This window comes from Hemitrygon akajei, chromosome 5, assembly GCF_048418815.1.
Source record: "Hemitrygon akajei chromosome 5, sHemAka1.3, whole genome shotgun sequence".
Taxonomy (NCBI): domain Eukaryota; kingdom Metazoa; phylum Chordata; class Chondrichthyes; order Myliobatiformes; family Dasyatidae; genus Hemitrygon; species Hemitrygon akajei.
In genome coordinates this window covers 35,011,551-35,027,255 of record NC_133128.1, presented here as the reverse complement: position 1 = coordinate 35,027,255, position 15,705 = coordinate 35,011,551, and the positions used below count along the sequence as shown (strand labels likewise).

The 15,705-nt window shown below is 40.4% G+C and overlaps 1 long non-coding RNA gene across 1 annotated transcript in view; it reads left to right on the top strand.

The window, feature by feature from the left end:
- LOC140727634 (uncharacterized) overlaps positions 1-15,705 on the top strand; it is a 112,925-nt gene that overhangs the window by 86,590 nt on the left and 10,630 nt on the right. Inside the window, exon 2 of the long non-coding RNA XR_012098887.1 lies at positions 2,385-2,552. This is a non-coding gene — a long non-coding RNA (uncharacterized lncRNA). The remainder of the gene's footprint in view (positions 1-2,384; positions 2,553-15,705) is intronic.

Sequence of the window (15,705 nt, the reverse complement as noted above, 5' to 3'; positions counted from 1 at the left end):
AAATTTCTTTACAGAATTTAACATAGATTTGTTTTCCATGACACAATTATTAAAACTATACAGACACTATATGACAACCCTACTGCTAGGATTAAAATCAATGGATATTTATCAAATAGTCTTAACCTAGAAAGGGGCATGAGACAGAGCTGTGCATGGTCACTGCTACTGTTCGCATTATATCTGGAACCATTAGCTCAATACATCAGACAAAATGAAGATATCAGCTGAATTACTATTAAAGGGGCAGAGCATAAATTGGCTTGTTACGCAGATGACATTTTGATCTATCTAGGACAATCAACTTACTCTTCATATAACTATAACCCACCAAGAGAAATTTAAAGTAGATATCCCTGGGCATGGCAAACAGAGTCTTTCAAATATTTGGGCATCATTATGCCAAAAAATTTGGCAACATTATCAGAATGCAATTATCAGCCTTTATATAAAAGAAATTAAGGAAGATATAACAAGAAGGATCCTAATTCCCTTTTTTAGTCTCAGTTCAATGATTGAATCTATTAAAATAAATATACTGCCCAGACTATTATATCTCTTTCAGATCATACCAATAGAGATTAATCAAAATCAATCCAATGAATGGAGCAAAATGTTATCAAGGTATATATATAGGTATAGGACTTATAAATCATAAGGCTACCCAGTGCTGTGTCACTCTCATCATTATCAGATTTTTATCAACAGCATGCTGATTAGTGCTGTTGTTGAAACTGCAACTTGACATTTTATCTTTATGTCTTCACTGTGCAGTCCATATATTTTTGTCAGCCCAAAATATTCTTCCTATTTTATTTAATTTCTGCAAGTTTTGCCTTTAAACCTACATCTGTTTGTTGTAAGCTAACACAATTGTTCAACCAGGCAGATTTCTGTTTAGATGTTGCAATTTTGCTCACACTCAATTCCATTCCTGTTTGCAACTCAGTTGTGTCTCTCACTGCTATTACTATTGATACATTGATTCCAACTGCTCTTTTAAATGTGAGTTGTTCTTCAGTTAGGAGCATTTAAGAATGCTTTCTTGTAAGACTACACAAACTATACGATATCTTTGTGCATCATTAAGCCCATCACTGAACTGACAATGCTCTGACAATCTCTTCAATTCAGCCTAGTAAGTTGAAATATACTTCCCCTTCCTTTTGATTCCTCTTACGAAACCTGAAGCATTCTACAATCAGCAATGGTTTTGTTCCCGCATGATATTAGCAAAGCATATTTCAGCTAGTTTTGTTGGAGCAGTTAAACTTCAAAGCAAACTGTATATTTTTCCACCTATTGTATGCAGCAAAACTGGCATTTGCTTTTCATCAGCTATTTCATTTACTTCAAAAATATTACTCAGCTTGTTCAGTATACATTATCCATTTATCTGTTGTGCAATCAAACACGTCTTTCTTTATGATGCAGCCAGCCACTTCTACTTTATTTATTTATTATTTTTATTATCATCCAGTACTCACTGTTTATGAACTCATGAATTTTGTCCATTTTATGCCTATTTTTTAACTCAACCATCTTTCTCCCCATCCAAAGACATATATGCATACTATTTTAAACTCTAACATCACTCCCTCTCCTTCTCCTTCTGAAGAATGAAACATAGGTAGTAACCTCGGGCTCATTTTAAAACGACCTTGTTGCCGTCATTATGTTTTGTAATTCCAAAAACTAATCAAAAGAAAAACACAGGAGTCCAGGGATAACGTGTCTACTTTGTTTTATTTATTTTAGTGGGTGTGCACATACAACAGGGTGGCGTAATTACGTATGCCATTCACACTCCTCTTACAGATAACCAATAATGTATAACATATAAAATTATGTATAACAACAAAGAATGCTTAATCAAACAATATATTTACAATATTACTTAAATGTTACTGATATTAAATACACAACATATCCTGCTTGTTATTTCCTCAATGATTTCCAACAGATTTGTCAGGCAAGATTTCCCATTAAGGAAACTATGCTGACTTTGGCCTATTTTATTATGTGCCTGCAAATATGAAGAGAGAGAGAGAGAGAGAGAGAGAGAGAGAGAGAGAGAGAGAGAGAGAGAGAGAGAGAGAGAGAGAGAGAGAGAGGGTGCAGGATTAGACCATGTGAGATATTGAAGGGCACAAGGAATAAACAGAGTATGGGATTCAACAAGCAAATGTTGCAAATGTTGGAAATCCAAAATAAAAACAGAAATGCTTGGATTCATTTGAGAAAAGACAAGAGTATTCGTGGATGACAAAATTGTTTGAATGTTTGTTTGTAATGGTGCTGCCAATTAAAATGAAAATTTGCATATGAATTACCATTATAGTGTTGTCAGACTGGGTTTCAATGTTTGTTCTGTGCTATTGCAGATTTAAGCTCCAGAAGTGATTACTAACACAAGCTCACTGTGAGCTCCAAACATGGAAGATCAACACTCAAAAAAGTCCACCCCCTTTTGTTCACCTTTCCGTTGGGGTTTTGTCCTGTTGTTACTCATGGGATTGATGACGATGGTTCTAAATTTTCAATGGATGAAGGTGTGTAGAATAAATGCAACAATATGTTCATGATGTAGATAGATGAAACAAGAATTTGACATGTTGAGTATAACAATACAATGTTTATGTATGGTGACTTCTTGCTGCAATCTGAATATTTGACTTTGTGTTAAACCTTTTCATTGGAATATCTGATTTAATTACACATACTGTTTCTACAACTTAATATCTGATTGAAATGTGTTACCTGTCTTTTGCCCATATTTCTTTATATCTCTCTCTGTTCACCTATGCAAATTCCAAACTTGCATATTTGATTTTCCAAAATTCACATGGTCTGTGCCTTCTTTCTGTTTCCACTTTCCCGAAATTACGGTGTAACTAAAATATATTTGCTTAAAGTTCTCTGGATTTAGAATTCAGAATGCAATATTCTCATTTCCTTTTTTAAAGTCTTTGGAAATCGACTGGTCTACGGAATGCACCCTTCTTTACTATAATTGGCCCAGATTCTTCAGTTGTAATGATACAATTTTCCATACTTCCACAGTGAAATGGTGAGCACCTTCAGGATATCTGCTCATGAACTTGAGTTGACAATCCTGAAGTTTCAGCCAAAGGCTTATTGTTCCTCAGTAGATTATGCTCTTTTGAATCTTTCTCCACTGTAATCAAAAGAAAAATAATCTGAATTGTCAAAAAAGAAGTCTTTATGAGCCATTTGCTGTAAAATATCCTGAATATTTTAGGTGCTTGTTGTGAGGTCTCAGAATTTAAATGCTGTAAGAGCAACAGGCTTTCTTCTTACAGAAACATCCGCATGATGCTAAGCTAGAACACATCATCAGTGATATTACCTGGGGTCATCAGGTGTTTCGGGTTTTTCAACATCATTCACCCTCACCCAGTCGACCCGACCGGGGTTAATGAGATCCCAGCCTGTGCCCCAGCGGATCTGCCCTCTTTATCCAGAGTCATCTTGACGCTTTCTCTGCTGCGTCTGTGGTGGTAGAAATGGCTCCTCTTCTTGTCTCTCCCATGATTCCAAGTGCAGTGTATACTTTGCAGAGCGACTTTAATTACTGCTTACAGTGAGACGCTATGTATGTGTATTGTAATTTCTTCACACAAATAGCTATAAAGACAAAAATTGTAAGGTTGGCTGTATTTAAGCTTTTATGATACAAATATTCAGTTTTAATTAAGTGCTCCTTTAAATATTTAAAATATCAGTTTCCTTTCCTTCTTCGTTGATCCCTGTCTATGAGAATTCTTTCATGTGTTTGGCTGTTCAGCTGTTTTTTGCCTGAAGTCGATTGTGTGAACATGAAGAAAAATTGTAAAAGGTCAAATTTAGAGTTCTTTGCCTAAATGCACCAACATTTTGTAACAAGTGAACTGATGGTAGAAACAAGCATAAATATGAATGAATAGATATTACAGAAACAAAATAGCAAGATGACAAAGCTGGATACTGAACATTTTGGATAATTTTACAATTTTGAAGAATATGCAAAAATAAAAAGGAAGTTGCGAGCTTCTGTTAACAATGAATGATGGTGCATGAGTGAAAAATGATGATCATTTGGAAGATCAAGTTGTAGAGTCACTTCGAATGAAAGAGAAAAATAGCAAGGGAAAGCGGCTACTGATGGCAATGATCTATGGACTCTCTAGGGCAGAACATAAATCAAGCAATTACAGGAACGGTAAGAAAAGTTACGGCAATAATTGTGGGTGAATTTAATCTTCATATATGTCAATCAATTGGCAAGGTAAACATGGTGTGATGTAACTTTACAAAGTGTTCATGATTCCTAGTACAATGCATTGTGGAACAAACCCAGTATGAAATATTTTAGATCTGCAAGTATTCTATATACTTTACAATGATACAGAATCAGTGATGGTTGCTTAGTAAAGAGTCTTCATGGAGAGAAAAGGATTTCATTTTCACTTTGAGAATAATAAAATTAGTTCTAAAACTAATAATTTAAAATTGAAATAAATTTACAAAGTTGTAAGGTATAATTGCCTAAAATAGACTGGGAAAATAATTAAAATAATAAGGAGGGGCAAGTATTCACATAAAATCTCAATGAAGGTGTATAAAATGAAGTACGAGGAGGATGATCAATCCATGACTAAGTAAAGAATCAGAATCAGGTTTATTATGTGGCATGAAATTTGTTAACTTCGCAGCAGCAGTTCAGTGCAAAACATAATCTAGCAGAGAGAGAGAGAAAAAAAGTAATAATAAATAAACAAGTAAATCAATTGCGTATATTGAATAGTTTATAAAAATGTGCAAAAACAGAAATACTGTACATAAAAATGTGAGGTAGTGTCCAAAGCTTTGTGTTCCAAGGAATTGTGTTACTAACAAAATAACTGTGAATAAAAAGTAAGTGCTACAGCACACAAATATGAAAGTACTGAGACAGTGCAATACGAGTGCAATACTGCTTAGCACTGTGATGTGAGGGTCAGCAGGGTCACAGCCTCAGGGAAGAAGCTCTTCCTGTGCCTGCTGGTGTGGGAGCAGAGGCTCCTGTAGCACCTACCGGATGGGAGGAGAGTAAAAAGTCCATGGTTAGGGTGAGATGCATCCTTGATAATGTTTTTCACCCTGCCCAGGGAGCATTTATGGTAGATGTTCTCAATGGTGGTCAATTGGGTGCTGATAATCCACTGGGCAGTTTTCAGCACACGCTGGAGTTCTTTGTGGTCTGATACGGGACAATTGCCATACCACACTGAGATGCAGTTGGTGAGTATGCTCTCAATGGTACAGCGGTAAAATTCCATCGGTATCCTGGGACAGGGGTGAGCTTTCTTGATGCTCCACTGGAAATAAAGGTGCTGTTGCACCTTTTTGATTAGGATGGAGGAGTTCAGGGACCAGGTGAGATCCTCAGAAATGTAGATACCAAGGAATATAGAAGTTTTTGATTGTATTTGCTGACATGCCAAATCTCTTCAGACACCTAATAAAGTATAGCCGCTGTCTTGCCTTCTTTATGACTATATCGATGTGTTGGGACCAGGTTAGATCCCCAGAGATCTTGACACCCAGGAGTTAAATCAATTGCATAGTGACATATAAAACAGAGCACATAAGGACAGCAGATACTTTCTGAAGGATGTTATTAAACAATGGGTTTGTACACCAAAATGGTATATGAGAATATTGGAAAAACTAGCCTCTTAAGCTGCATTTAATTTACTGAATGTAAATTTTTGTGCTGTCATGATGGCATTTTTTAATCAAACTTTGATCATTAGAGTTGTTTTGCTGAAATACAGTATCTGCCGACTGTTCACAACAGGAGCAGTGCAATGATTGGAACAAAATATCAACTTCTTACAATAACTGAACAAGTGTTCAAACAAGTGGTTACCTAAACCAGTTTGTTTCCTAAAATATAGCTGAGCAAAGACAGTCAGCTAGGGCAGTCAAAGAACATGTTCATTTGATTTCTGGGTATCCGAGACAGTAGTTGAATTGGAATCGGTTTATTATTGCCGCATGTACTGAGATACAGTGAAAGGCTTGTCTTACATACTGTTCATACAGATAAAATCATTACATGGTGCATTTAGACAGAGCAAATTGGAACAAGAAATGCTGAATAAAGTGTAGCAGGTAAAGGGAAAGTGCAGTGCAGGTAAGCAATAAGGTGCAAGATCAGAACAAGGTATTTTTGTGGTCAAAGAGTTCATCTTACCATATCAGGGAATCATTTAATAGACTTATTAATGTGCAGTAGAAGCTGTCCTCGACCCTGATGGTAAATGCTATCAGTTTTTTTAAATCTACTTACACACCACCCTGTATTGGTATTGGGTTTTCTGACCATGAAATTCTAAACTCAAACTAAGATCTTAAGCCCTATCCAATATAGCTACGGGTACACTCACAAAAGGGAGGTTATAGAGTAGCCCCCTACTCTTTAAAGTCTAGATCATGTCCCTGTTTATTCTCCACTGTGGGCTTAGCTGTCAACACCCACTATTTGAGCGGTGGATCACCCCTCCCTACCAAGGAGCATCTACTTCCAGCGAACAAAGTCGTTTAAACACAGTTCATTAATTTTAGGGATTAATTTTAAGTCCAGACAAATTTTTAAAACACATTTAAAACTCACAGAGATTTTCTATCTTATAAAAGATTCCCAAAACACAAAACATTTCCAAAACGCAGGTAAAATTCCTATAGGTTAAGCAGACTTCAACTCATTTTAATGAGTTGCAGATGAATAAGTCATCCATCACAGACATTGAAAGTAGAGGAATGATTTTTTGTTCCTTGTCTTTCTGTCATTCCTCTTGATGTTACTTGATCATTCTTAACAAGTCTGACTGCACTCTAACATTTATACTGTTTTTTTTTTGTTTTGCTCCTTGGATGACTTCTTACACATATAATATTTTTGCATTTACCTTTCACACTGATGATAGAAACATGGAAAGCCTACAACATAATATAGGCCCTTTGGCCCACAATGCTGTGTGGAACATGTACTTGTCACGTACCCTGTGACTGGGTTACCAACCCAGCAGAAATGGAATGATATGTTGGAGTCTGGTGATACTGTAACTAAAGGTGTTTATTATTAAACTAAGTAATACAGTATCAAAAATTCAAATATACATATAAAACAGGTTAGCAATGAGAAATATTGAAGTGTAGGAATAAGAATCAAAACCAAGCTCTATCATAGTCTAGGGGTAAATGAATAGTCTTAAGATAATGCAGAGTTCAGTTCAGTTCAGTTTGGGTTGAGGTAGTTGCTGTTGTGACGTTGGAGGGAGAGAGAGTGAGAGAGAGTGAGAGAGAGTGAGAGAGAGTGAGAGAGAGTGAGAGAGAGTGAGAGAGAGAGAGAGAGAGAGAGAGAGAGAGAGATGAGCAGGTGCAGCAGGCAAACCTTCCGTTGTCTTCTTGTTCCATTGTACCATTGTGGTCACCGATTATGACCCCTCCGTTCCCGGCCAGACCATTCTTCAGTGGTGGGCTCATCACCCAGGCGAGGATGGACACACACACAAGCCCCCACTGGCCTGGTTTCACACACTGTGAGCTTCTGACCGATTCCCCCGAATCGATCCTCCAAGCCCCCACCTTCCTGTGGGTGCACAACACTCTTTCAGTGTCCAGTGGTGTGTCTGCTTGTGTCTCAGCAGACTCCATCTTTTATCTCCCCAGCCGGGGTACCAGCCATCCATCAACTGATCATGTCCATCAAACTGGCCACTCCCTCCTGTCTCAGCAGGCACCTGACATCACTCTGCTGTGTCAGCAAGGATTCACACAAGCAGGCAAAGTCCTTGAAAGTAAAGTCAACAATCAGCGAAGGAGCCATAATTTTAAATCCTTGTGTCTCTCTCATTATCAGTATGTGTAGCATGGCGCCTCTCCCCCTCTTTATCTCGCTCTCGTTAGCAGCATAGTTCATGGTGGTCAACTCTGGACCCCATCTCCCCATGGTTTGCTCATCACACATAACATACTTAATTAGAAATAAGATACGTAGAAACATATAAAATCTACAGCACAATACAGGTCCTTTGGCCCACAAAGCGGTGCCGAACATGTCCTTACCTTAGAACTATCTAGGCTTATCCATAGCCCTCTATTTTTCTAAGCTCCATATATCCATCCAGGAGTCTCTTAAAAGAGCCTATCATTTCCGCCTCCACCACCATCGCCGGCAGCCAATTCCACGCACTCACCACTCTCTGCGTAAAAAATGTACCCCTGACATCCCCTCTATACCTGCTTCCAAGCACCTTAACACTATGCCCTCTCATGCTAGCCATTTCAGCCCTGGGAAAAAGCCTCTGACTATCCACATGGTCAACGCCTCTCAGTATCTTGGACACCTCTATCAGGTCAACTCTCATCCTCCATCGCTCCAAAGAGAAAAGGCCGAGTTCACTCAACCTATTCTCATAAGGCATGCTCCACAATCCAGGCAACATCTTTGTAAATTTCCTCTGCACCCTTTCTATGGTTTCCACATCCTTCCTGTAATGAGGCGACCAGAATTCAGCACAGCACTCCAAGTGGGGTCTGACCAGGGTCCTATATAGCTTCAACATTACCTCTCAGCTCTTAAACTCAATCTCAGATCTAATGAAAGCCAATGCTCCATATGCCTTCTTAACCACAGAATCAACCTGTGTAGCAGCTTTGAGTGTCCTATGGAATCAGACTCCAAGATCCCTCTGATCCTCCACACTGCCAAGAGTCTTGGCGTTAATGCGATATTCTGCCATCATATTTGACCTCCTAAAATAAACCACCTCACACTTATCTGGGTTGAACTCCATCTGCCACGTCTCAGCCCAGTTTTGCATCACATCAATGTCCCGTTGTAACCTCTGACAGTACTCCACACTATCCACAACACCCCCAACCTTTGTGTCATCAGCATATTTACTAACCCATCCCTCCACTTCCTCATCCATGTCAGGTATAAAAATCACAAAGAGTCGGGGTCCCAGAACAGATCCCTGAGGCACACCACTGGTCACCGGCCTCCATGCAGAATATGACCCATCTACAACCACTCTTTGCCTTCTGTGGGCAAGCCAGTTCTGGATCCACAAAGCAAGGTCCCCTTGGATACCATGCCTCCTTACTTTCTCAATAAGCCTTGCATGGAGTACCTTATCAAATGCTTTCCTTAAATCCATATACACTACATCTACAGCTCTATCTTCATCAGTGTGTTTAGTCACATCCTCAAAAAATTCATTCAGGCTCGCAAGGCACGACTTGCCTTTGACAAACCATGCTGACTATTTCTAATCATATTACACCTCTCCAATGCTCATAAATCTTTCCTCTCAGGATCTTCTCCATCAGCTTACAAATCACTGAAGTAAGACTCACTGGTTTATAGTTTCCTGGGCTATCCCTACTTCCTTTCTTGAATGAGGGACCTCAACCCTCCATTCCCCTAGAATCTCTACCGTCCTCATTGATGATGCAAAGTTCATTGCCAAAGGCACAGCAATCCTCTCCCTTGTTTCCCACAGCAGCCTTGGATACATCCCGTCCAGTCCCACTAACTTATCCAACTTGATGCTTTCCAAAAGATCTAGCACATCCTCTTCCTTAATATCCACATGCTTAAGCTTTTCAGTCCATTGCAAGTCGTCCCTACAATCACCAAGATCCTTTTCCGTAGTGAATACTGAAGCAAAGTATTCATTAAGTACCTCTGCCATCTCCTCCGGTTCCATACACACTTTTCCACTGTCACACTTGATTGGTTCTATTCTCTCACATATTATCCTCTTGCTATTCACATACTTGTAGAATACCTTGGGGTTTTCCTTAATCCTGTCCACCAAGGCCTGCTCAAAGCCCCTTCTGGGTCTCCTATTTTCATTCTTAAGCTCCTTCTTACTAGCCTTATAATCTTCTAGATCTCTATCATTACCTAGTTTTTTTAACCTTTTGTAAGCTCTTATTTTCTTCTTGACTAGATGTACAACAGCCTTTGTAGACCATGGTTCCTGTACCCTACCATCCTTTCCCTGTCTCATTGGAACATACCTACGCAGAACCCCACACAAATATCACCTGAACATTTGCCACATATCTTCCGTACATTTCCCTGAGAACATCTGTTTCAAATTTTTGCCTCCAAGTTCCTCCCTGATAGCCTCATATTTCTCCTTACTCCAATTAAACGTCTCCCTAATTTGTCTGTTCCTATCCCCCTCCAATGCAATGATAAAGGAGATAGAATTGTGATCACTGTTTCCAAATGCTCTCCCACTGAGAGATCTGACACCTGACCAGGTTCATTTCCCAGTACCAGATCAAGTACAGCCTCTCCTCTTGTAGGCTTATCTACAAACTTTTGTACATATTGTGTCAAGAAACCTTCCTGAACACACCTGACAAACTCTACTCTATCTAAATCCCTCACTCTAGGGAAATGCCAATCAATATTTGGGAAGTTTAAGTCTCCCACCACAGCAACACTGTTATTATTACTCCTTCCTAGAATCTGTCTCCCTATCTGCTCCTTTATGTCCCTGTTACTATTGGATGGTCTATGAAAAACACCCAGTAGAGCTATTCCTAACTTCCACCCACAGAGACTCCATAGACAATCCCTCCATGATTTCCTCTTTTTCTGCAGCCGTGACACTATCTCTGATCAACAGTGCCATGCCCCCACCTCCTTTGCCTTCCTCCCTGTCCTTTCTGAAACATCCAAAGCCTGTCACTTGAAATTACCTAGGGTTACCTATATCCCTCTTTTTTCAAGCTCCATGTATCTATCCAAGAGTCTCTTAAGATATCCTATCATGTCTGCCTCCACCTCCATCGCCGGCAACCCATTCCATGCACTCACCACTCTCTGTGTAAAAGAACTTACCCTTGCCTTCTCCTCTGTACCTACTTCCAAGCACCTTAAAACTGTGTCCTCTCGTGATAGCCATTTCAGCCCTGGGAAAATGCCTCTGACTATCCACACAATCAATGCCTCTCATCATCTTATACACCTCTCATCCTGTGCCGCTCCAAGGAGAAAAGGCCAAGTTCACTCAACCTGTTCTCATAAGGCACGCTCCCCAATCCAGGCAACGTCCTTGTAAATATCCTCTGCACCCTTTCCATAGCTTCAATTTTTTTAATGTCTTTTATTACCTCACAGCTCTTAAACTCAAACCCATGGTTGATGAAGACCAATGCTCCATATGCTGCCTTAACCACATAGTCAACTTGTGCAGCAGCTTTGAGTGTCCTATGGACTTGGATCCCAAGATCCCTCTGATTCTCCAAACTGTCAAGAGTCTTAACATTAATACTGTATTCTGCCATCATACTTGACCTACAAAAATGAACCACCTCACACTTATCTGGGTTGAATACCATCTGCAACTTCTCAGCCCAGTTTTGCATCCTATCATTGTCCTGCTATAACCACTGACAGCCCTCCACACTATCCACAACACCCCCAACCTTTGTGTCATCAGCAGATTTACTAACCCATCCCTCCACTTCCTCATCCAGGTCATTTATAAAAATCACGAAGAGAAGGGATACCATAGAACCATTGAACACTGCAGCACAGTACAGGCCCTTCAGCCCTCCATGTTGTGCTGACCCATATAATCCTTTAAAAAGTACTAAACCCACACTACCCCATAACCCTCCATTTTTCTTTCATCAATGTGCCTCTCCAAGGGGCTCTTAAATACCCCTAATGTTTTAGCCTCCACCACCATCCCTGGCAAGTCATTCCAGGCACTCACAACCCTCTGTGTAAAAAACTTACCCCTGATGTCTCCCCTAAACTTCCCTCCCTTAATTTTGTACATATGCCCTCTGGTGTTTGCTATTTGTGCCCTGGGAAACAGGTACTGACTATCTACCCTATCTATGCCTCTCATAATTTTGTAGACCTCTATCAAGTCCCCTCTCATTCTTTTATGCTCCAATGAAAAAAGTCCCAGCTGTGCTAACCTTGCTTCATATGACTTGTTCTCCAAGCCAGGCAACATCCTGTAAATCTCCTCTGCACCCTCTCCATAGCTTCCACATCCTTCCTATAATGAGGTGACCAGAATGGAACACAATACTCTCAGTGCGGTCTCACCAGAGATTTGTAGAGTTGCAACAGGACCTCTCTACTCTTGAACTCAATCCCCCTGTTAATGAAGCCTAGCATCCCATAGGCCTTCTTAACTACCCTATCAAACTGTTCAGCGACCTTGAGGGATGTATGGATTTGAACCCCAAGGTCCCTTTGTTCATCCACACTCTTAAGTAACTGACCATTAATCCAGTACTCAGTCTTCTGGTTTGTCCTTCCAAAATGCATCACCTCACAGTTGTCTGGTTTGAACTCCATCTGCCATTTTTCTGCCCAACTTTGCACCCTGTCTATATCCTCTTGTAACCTTCAACAACCTACAGCTCCATCCACAACTCCTCCAATCTTCGTGTTATCCGCAAACTTACTCACCCATCCTTCCGCCTCTACATCCAGGTCATTTATAAAAATCACAAATAGCAGGGGTCCCAGGACAGATCCCTGCGGCACTCCACTAGTCACCAACCTCCAGGCAGAATACTTTCCTTCCACAACTACCCTCTGCTTTCTTCCTTTAAGCCAATTTTTTATCCAAATAGCCAAGGTTCCACTTATCCCATGCCTCGTGACTTTCTGGATGAATCTCTCGTGAGGGACCTTGTCAAATGCTTTGCTAAAGTTCATGTAGAACACATCCACTGCCATACCCTCATCAATTTCTTTAGTTACCTCTTCAAAAAACTCAATCAGGCTCATGAAGCATGATTTTCCCTTCACAAAGCCATGTTGACTATCCATGAGTAGACTGTACTTCTCCAAATGCTCTATCCTTGAGAATCCCTTCCAGTAGTTTGCAGACCACCGACGTAAGACTCACTGGTCTATGGTTCCCAGGTTTCTCCCTATTACCTTTTTTAAACAAGGGAACTACATTTGCCATTCTCCAGTCCTCTGGCACTTCCCCTGTAGCCAAAGAGGATTCAAAGATTATAGCTAATGCTCCTGCGATCTCTTCTCTCAATTCCCACAACAACTTGGGGTGTATCATATCCGGCCCTGGGGATTTATCAATCTTAATGTTTTTAAGAAGAACCAGCACTTCTTCTTCCTTAATCTCCACACTGTCCAGCACACAGGACCGCTCTACTTCAATCTCATCCTGATCATGATCCTTTTCACTTGTGAATACTGAAGCAAAGTACCAGAATAGATCCCTGAGGCACACCACTGGTCACTGACCTCCATGCAGAATATAACCTGTCTACAACCACTTCTGTGGGCAGGCCATTTCTGGATCCACAAAGCATGGTCCCCTTGGATCCCATGCCTCCTTACTATCTCAATAAGCCTTGCATGGAGTACCTTATCAAATGCCTTACTGAAATCCATTTACACTACATCTACTGTTCTACCTTCATCAATGTGTTTAGTCACTTCCTCAAAAAATTCAGTCAGGCTCGTAAGGCACGACCTGCCTTTGACTAAGCCATGTTGACTATTCTTAATCATATTATGCCTCTCCAAACGTTCATAAATCCTGCCTCTCAGGATCTTTTCCATCAATTTACCAACCATTGAAGACTCACTGGTCTATAATTTTCTGGGCTATCTCTACTCCCTTTCTTGAATAAGGGAATAACATCTGCAACCCTCCAATACTCTGGAACCTCTCCCGTCCCCATTGATGATGCAAAGATCATTGCCGGAGGCTCAGCAATCTCCTGGCTCACCTCCCACAGTAGCCTGGGGTACATCTTGTCCCATCTCGGTGACTTATCCAAGTTGATGCTTTCCAATAGCTCCAGCACATCCTGTTTCGTAATGTCTATATGCTCAAGCTTTTCAATCTGTTATAAGTCTTCGCTTCAATTGCCAGGATCCTTTTCTGTAGTGAATGCTGAAGCAGCTGATCTGAAAGCTTCTGGGGACAGAGTTCCTAGGTACCCATAATTAATGCTGGGAATTCTGACTCTGAGTACACAACCCTTCCAACTATTGACAGATTAGTTATGTGATGTGCTATGTGATGGTATCAATCTGGTCTGCAAGCTTCCTTTCTAAGCAAATTCCTTGTCTGGTTTGATCCAAGTTCAATTAGTAGAACACCTTTGACTTCCACAACATCTAGCCCAGTTCTGGGGGCCAGCATCCTGTGTTCAATAGACAGTGCTGTTTTGTTTGGAAAGTAGTCCTTTTAACTTCAAACCAATTATTGCTTGCTACTTACTTTAAGAACCAAAGACAGGTTATTGTTTAAGCCAAGAGGCTGAACAATGAATACTGGTTAGAAATTTAACTTACTCAGAACAGCTCTTTGATCTCTAGAAGCTCACAGCTGCTAGGTTAGAAAGCTGAGATTGGCAAAAAGGCTGACTGGCCATGGACAGTGATTATACATCACAAAACAATGTCACTTTGTATGCATACAGTCTATGTATATAACAGCACTTGTACATTATGTTTACGGAATTATTTTTATTTTTATATATCATGTCTTTTAGTTTAATATTTTTGTGTTCTTTATGTTTTTTATGCTGCATCAGATCCAGAGTAATGATCATTTTATTCTCCTTTACATTTGAGTACTCAGGAATGACGCTAAACATTCTTGGATCTTAAATCTTCCGTCTGATGGAAGAGGGGAGAAGAGGAATTACTTGGGCTGGGTGGGATCTTTGATAATGCTGGCTGCTTTACCGTGGCAGCAAAGTGTACAGAGAGAGTCAGTGGAGGGGAGGCTGGTTTATATGTTGTGCTGAGCTGCATCCACATCTCTGTATCTTCTTGTTGTCATGGGCAGAGCAGCTGCCCCATTATGCATCCATACAGGATGTTTCTCGTGGGGTTAAATTGATAAGGGCTGATGGGGATGTGTCAAATTCCTCTTACTTCTTGAGGATATCAAGGAATTGTTGAGCTTTCTTGGCCATGGTGTCTACATGGTTGATTCAGGACAGGCCATTTGTGATATTCACTCTCTGGAATCTGAAACTCTCAACCCACTTGACACCTCTGATATAGGTAGGACTTCAGTCACTTCCCGCTTCCTAAAGTCAATGACCAACTCTTTTGTTTTGCTGACACTACAGGAAAGATCATTGTCAGGATACCATGTCACTAAACACTATACCTCCTTCCTGGACTCCAACTCTTTGCTATTTGAGATACAACCCACTATGGTGGTATCATCTGCAAATTTGTCAATGAAGTTAGAAAAGAACCTGGCCATAGAGTCATGTGTGCACAGGGAGTATAAGAAGGGGCTGAGGACACAACCTTAAGGAGCAACAGTGTTTAGAATAATTGTGGTAGAGATGTGTCTGCCTATCCTTACTAATTGCGGTCTGTTGGTCAGGAAGTCAAAGATCCATTTGCAGGGGTAAATGTTGACCCCAGAATTCAGAGTTTGCAGATGTGTTTGCTTGGAGTTATAGTACTGAAGGTGGAGCAGTAGTTAATAAACTACAATCTGACAAAGGTGTTTTTATTGCCCAGATACTCCAGAGATGAATGTAGTATAGGAGATGTTATCCACTGTTAACCTGTGTTGGCAGTGGGTAAATTGTAATGGGTTGAGGTTGTAGGGAAAGCTTGACTTAATAAATACCATGACCAGCCTCTCAGAGCAT